The sequence below is a fragment of the Zalophus californianus genome, chromosome 3, assembly GCF_009762305.2.
Source record: "Zalophus californianus isolate mZalCal1 chromosome 3, mZalCal1.pri.v2, whole genome shotgun sequence".
Lineage (NCBI taxonomy): Eukaryota > Metazoa > Chordata > Mammalia > Carnivora > Otariidae > Zalophus > Zalophus californianus.
Genome location: NC_045597.1, coordinates 95,162,160 through 95,168,470, shown reverse-complemented (window position 1 = coordinate 95,168,470; position 6,311 = coordinate 95,162,160). Strand labels below are relative to the sequence as shown.

At 45.4% G+C, this 6,311-nt stretch overlaps 1 long non-coding RNA gene across 1 annotated transcript; it reads right to left on the bottom strand.

Annotated features, from left to right (window-relative positions):
• Positions 1–293: 293 nt before the first annotated feature.
• Positions 294–5,731, bottom strand: LOC113920566. Its single transcript, XR_003519313.2, has 3 exons — positions 5,441–5,731; positions 3,927–4,125; positions 294–2,180 (listed from the first exon to the last, which is right to left on the bottom strand). It is a non-coding gene; the product is annotated as an uncharacterized LOC113920566 (long non-coding RNA).
• Between the last annotated feature and the right edge of the window lie 580 nt (positions 5,732–6,311).

Genomic DNA, 6,311 nt, shown 5'->3' with positions numbered 1-6,311 from the left:
TAATCTATAATATTTGCTCTTTATATGAAAGAAGAAAATCAGCCTTCAACATAAAGGTTATGTACTCCTGAGGTCTGTGTCTTAATAAAGGAAAGGCTTGGGGAAAAAACTTGACAAGCCCCCAAGATACGACATGTTGTAAATGTAGACAGAAGGTTATTACTGATATAAAATATATTCAATGTAATTATCAGCCACAACAAATAATCAGAGCAATGATAATGAATAATTAACATTTTTATACTCCTATAGTAATGTGTCTAATAGATAACTGCACAACATTGAATTAATTTATTGTGCTATAGTGCTTTTAGTAATGAAAATTGCCTAATCAAAACATCTCTTCCACGGTATTGCCAGATATTGGCAGAAATCACCGATAAGGTTTATTTCTTTGTTTTCAGATCTCATTGTAGTAGAGATGCTGTGAAGTATTTAGAAAAACCTAAGTCGAGAAATTGCAGGAAGAATAAACTCAAGGCAAGCTATAGATCTCAGTTAAGGGCGAAATAAATTTAAAAGACATCACTTTTGATCCTTGGCATTAAGGGTTAATAAGGGTGTAGGAAGCAGTTGTGCTTGCCTGAGAAAAAAAGGCTGTACACAGGAGAAGGGGTCTTGTGAGTCAGACTCACAAAGGTCTTCCATGGGTGTCCCTTTATGCCCCTCTTCTTGGGGTCTTCTTTTCTATAAAGCAGGAAAGGGAAAGATGACCTTCATCAGCAATTTCACTGTGGAGTTCAAAATCCCGTCATTTTGCTCGCATGTTGGACTGTAATGATCTATTTCTTACACCCGCCTTCTGCATCAAGCTTGGCAAGGGCCATCTTCTGTTCATCTTTTTATCTTCAGGGCCTCACTCAATGCCTGGATCCTCAGTGAAATCATTGAGGAATAAATGAATTGCAAGCCTATCTATGTCTACTGCCGGTGGGAGATATAAATGTTAATGGATCTAACATGGTCATAATCTCATCCCTTTAGAATCTATTAGCTAAAGCAAGCCTGGTGGCCGAAGATATTGAGGAGCAGTAATATGTGAACAATGACTGATTCCACTTCTATTAAGGATTCCTATGAAGCACAAGTCAACAAATACAGGAGCCCCCTCTTCTGAATGTGGAGGGAAGTGCTACCTAGCAGGGTATAACATCAGTTAAGACTTATGGGGAGAGACCAAATGGCGTCTTAGACCTCCTCTTCCTGTTGTTCTTACCAAGGGTTCTCTATAGCAGCCTCTTTTCGAGCTCTAAGGTGCATACCAATCACCTGCAGATCTTGTTAAAATGCAGATCCAAATCCTGCAGATGCCAAGTGCAGCCTGAGATTCTGCATTGCGCTCAGAGGCTCCCAGGTGATAGTTCTTCTGCTGGTCTGCAGATCCCAGGTGCAGCCTGAGATTCTGCATTGCGCTCAGAGGCTCCCAGGTGACAGTTCTTCTGCTGGTCTGCAGATCCCAGGTGCAGCCTGAGATTCTGCATTGCGCTCAGAGGCTCCCAGGTGACAGTTCTTCTGCTGGTCTGCAGATCCCAGGTGCAGCCTGAGATTCTGCATTGCGCTCAGAGGCTCCCAGGTGACAGTTCTTCTGCTGGTCTGCAGATCCCAGGTGCAGCCTGAGATTCTGCATTGCGCTCAGAGGCTCCCAGGTGACAGTTCTTCTGCTGGTCTGTAGATCCCAGGTGCAGCCTGAGATTCTGCATTGCGCTCAGAGGCTCCCAGGTGACAGTTCTTCTGCTGGTCTGCAGATCCCAGGTGCAGCCTGAGATTCTGCATTGCGCTCAGAGGCTCCCAGGTGACAGTTCTTCTGCTGGTCTGCAGATCCCAGGTGCAGCCTGAGATTCTGCATTGCGCTCAGAGGCTCCCAGGTGACAGTTCTTCTGCTGGTCTGCAGATCCCAGGTGCAGCCTGAGATTCTGCATTGCGCTCAGAGGCTCCCAGGTGATAGTTCTTCTGCTGGTCTGCAGATCCCACTTTGCATTGCACAGATCTGTAGGACCTCTCTGTCTCGGTTTCATTCTCTGTTTAGGTGCTTTTAGATATGTTTATGTTTGCAAGATACATACATAAGGGACAATCTGTTGGTTTCAATTTGCCAGGATATGGTTGTCTTTCTAAAGAAGCTACAAAGGAATCGACTTTGTTCAGCCGGTATCTGAGGAGTCCAACTGTGCATACAGGACCTAAAGAGAAACAAACAGCTTCGTAAGTGCTAAGCGTATATGCTAAATGCACATCTATGGTGTGACTGTGTCTCATTTTCAAATGTAGTGGAGTTGCACGGTATGTGGTCTATGACAACCAGAACATGCCTGCCGATGTAGCTTACGCATCCTCCTCACATTAGTATCTCTGCGTTATTTTCACGCCAACCACCAGAATTTTGTCCGAAGAGTGGAGGAGATAAAAAGAATGAAAGCAAAAGAAATAACCAAATCTATCATAACAACTACCTTACTCGGGGCCTAGTTCTGTAACAAGCCTTTTACCTGCCACTGAGGCAACTGAGGGGACTTAGGAATCTGACCAAAGTCATAGGTCTTAGATATTGCAAAGTCGAGAATTAACTTCATAGTTTGGACAACTGCAGAGACTGTCCAGGCCCCGTGACTTGGTCACAATGGTCTAAGGGACTATAAGACCAGAAAGTATACAAAAGACATGCAGCCTATAAGGGCTTACACTTTGATAAATGACGTAAAGCATACTCATGACAAGAGAAATCACTATGGCTCTGTGGATTCACCCCAATGAGGGGAGGGCCCAACATCAAATAGCCTGGCAGAGAAAGAGGAATCATCGCAAACCAGGATTGCCACTGAAGGCTTCAGGGAGATGGTTAGGACCAAATTCGGCTCTAGGGACTGAAGTGATAATTGGATTTCAATAAGGATGGAGCAAGAGGAGGGCCTGAGCAAAGGTGGACATGAATAGGGCTTCAGGGAGCAGTGAATGGAGCAATCTGGCCAGACCAGAGAATTCTGTGCGCCCTAGGAATGTGGTTCCCCAATCTGGCTCTGCATCAGACTCCCCAGTAGAATGAAATCAAAACACTCCCAGCCTCCCTTTCCCCTAGACTGATGGCATCAGCCTCTCCCCGATAAATCCTTGCCAATGTGATTCCCAAGAAGTTGCCTACAAGGATAGGTGATTGGCTTCTGGGAGTGCTCTACCAGCCCAGGAGTCTGTGGGGGTGGGACACGTGTCCTTCTTCTCAGTATTCTCAGCCTTAGTGAAGTGGCTGGCATGGAGGAGGGGCTCAGCATGGCAGAAGAAATGGACCAGCGTGGCCCCAGGAAGGAGCGAGAGATGAGGAGGCTCTGCTTCGAGAATCTTCAGAGAACGGTTCAACCCTGGGGCTCTGCTAGTGGAAGAGGAAACTTGGAAATGTCTTTCCACAGAATAACCCCATCTCAAGTGTGTGCGAGTTGTGGGCCCTTTGGCCAGGAACAAAAGTGGGCTGCACCAACCCTGGCTGGACCCGGGACCTCTGTCCTGCCATGCCTGGGACTGAACCAGGGCCTTGAGATGAACTTGGTGAAGCAGGCAGAGCTGTACTTAATGAAGAACACATACTTTTCTCTGCTTTTATGCCGAAGGCAGCCCTGACCCCCTCTCAGCCTCCGTGAGGACTCCTAATGCAATCCCTTTAATTCTTGTTTTCAGATTTCTTGAGGGGTCCAACGAAATTTGAAAAGAGGAACCTCCATGTTTAGCCACTATTGATTTATTTTGGTTCCGGTTGGTCGATTTTTATATAAAAACAAAGAACAAAGTAATTCTCCAGGGCTGGCCTGAGCTGATTACATTAGAACCTGTTCTACCCCGTAGAACTGGGGAGGGCCTGATTTCTATCTGAACAGCGAGTCTAAGACCAAGAATGATGCAGACACACCAATTAGAGGAAAAAGAAAACTTAAAGCAAATACCTGGATGTTTGGGAAGTAAAATTCTGCTACAGAAGGAATGAGGCAAGCAAATGACTTTCACTGCTGAGTCAAAATCTCGAATCAATTGGTCGACCTATACCGGTTGAATGTATTACTCATCGATCCTCTGGATATTCCCAGTGTAGACACACAGCTTCAAAGATACGTCAGTTAAGAACTGGCTATAAGTGACTGCAATCTGAAAAACAATGGCTTAGATGATTGAAGCACAAGTGAGTTGTCTGGAGGGAGGTCAGGCAGGGATGTTAAAATGGCTTCACAAAGCCATCAGGGACCCAGACTATTCCTGTTTTCTGCTCTGTCATCCTTCCCCTCTGCTTGTTGCCTCATAGAGATAAGACGGCTGCTCTACCTTCACTATTGCTTCCAAGATCCAGGCAGCAGTAGAGAAGATAAGAGGCAGAGGGGCACGTGCCAGCTGAGTGTGCTCTCTTTTTAAGGAGATTGCCCCAGAAGTTCCACCCAAAACTTCAGCTAATATCTCATTGACCTGAACCGTTCCTAGCACCTCATTTGCCATAATCAATATATCAACCATGTCCGTCAATACGAAAGTTTCCCGTATGCCCATTCCCATTGATCCTCACTTAAAGCCCTACCGCCAGGCAACCACTGATCCCTGCACTTTCTGAAGGGATCAGACCATCATTCAGGTTTGAGAAAGTCCAAGACAGACTTCAAAAGTGGAGGACAGTGACTCTAGAAACCACAGTAAAATGCATATGTGGTTCTGGGGATTATGGGTCTTTGCTGTTGGCAGGACATAGGTGGGTGAAGCTATGGGATCTGATATGATAAGACAGAAGAATGGAGAAAGGAGCAAAAGAGATGAGGAAGTGAGAGGTAGGAGAAGGAGAGAAAAGAAAGAGGGAGTACTCATCAGACAGATGAGACTGGTCCAACAAAGCTTCACTGAGGATTTGCAACATGCGAGATTCTAAAAACTGTGAGCATGGTTTCCAGGGGCAATGGAGAAAAAGGGCTTCCCAGCAGACAGAAGCACAAGTGCAAGTGCATGGGAGCTTGAGAGAGTATGAACTGCAATTAGTTCTAGCAGGACAGACCACAAAAAAGGTAGCCAAGTGAGTGAGGATCACACGTGACATTGTAAACCCTGTACGTTGGGGAGAGTCATTAAAAGATTTCAAGGATGGGGAATCATAGGATCACATTTGCATTCTAGAATGGAAAGCCTGGCTGAAATCTGTAGGTAAGATTGAAGAACAGCAAAATTAAGGAGTTAGAAACTGGTACAATGAATGATCCAGGTGAGAAGCCACACGGGTTGATATGGAGATAGAGTGGGAAGAGGGAGGAACGGACTCTAGTCAAGATGGTAAGGAGGTAGAATAGGCAGGTTATGTAGATTAAACAAGGTCACATAGCAAAGAGGAGGCGGAGTGGAAGTTTAAACCTGGCCATTTGACCTTGAGCAAGTTACATAATCTTGGGCCTCAATCTCTTCATTTGCAAAATAAGGTTAATAATAGTACCTGTTGTTGAGATAGTTCTCCATGGGGCTCGAGTTTCTGCACATCTTGTTGAGCAATGCACTGACTGCCTTTTGTTTTGGACTATCTTTTCAAGGATGTTTCTAAGCCTTGGAAGATAGAGATCATGTCTCTCTCCAGAGTGAAGGGTAGGCATGTTTATTGCCCATTATAAAAGATTCAGGTCCCCTAAGCTCAGGGTCTATCTCCTGCAACTCAACCCACTGTGGGTTCAGGTGTCATCTGGCCCTCTTTGTACCATTCTGTGGGAATTGCCACAAAAATACTGATATTCTGGCTAGTTCTATTACTGTGAGTAACATTGTTCTTTGTCTTTAAGCCAGAAATCTTACCAGCATCCAACAAATGCTGGCAGGCTAACTTGTTAGCTTGAAAGCAGGATTAAGTCTTACTTGATGCTTCATGGTTCCTACCACCTGTGTCACAATGATTATTGTGATTAATTGGGTTTATACTTGTAGAGCCTTTGACCAGTGGCTTATGGTAAGCACTCAGTAAGGGTCTTATGACTGAGGTGGCAAGCATAGTGTCTTTCTTTTTTTTTTTTTTAAGATTTTATGTATTTGAGAGAGAGAAAGAGAGAACACAGGCAGGGGGAGAGCAGAGGGAGAGGGAGAAGCAGGCTCCCCACTGAAAAGGGAGCCTGATGCGGGGCTTGATCCTAGGACCCTAGGATCATGACCTGAGCTGAAGGCAGATGCTTAACCAACTGAACCACCCAGGCGCCCCTGCATAGTGTCTTTAGAGTATGCCTCCTGCAGCCTGAGTCCCTGCGTTCAAAGCTGGCTCTGCCACTTATGGGGCATAAGAATTTGGGACTGTTACCTCACCTCTGTGTCTCAGTTCCTTCTTC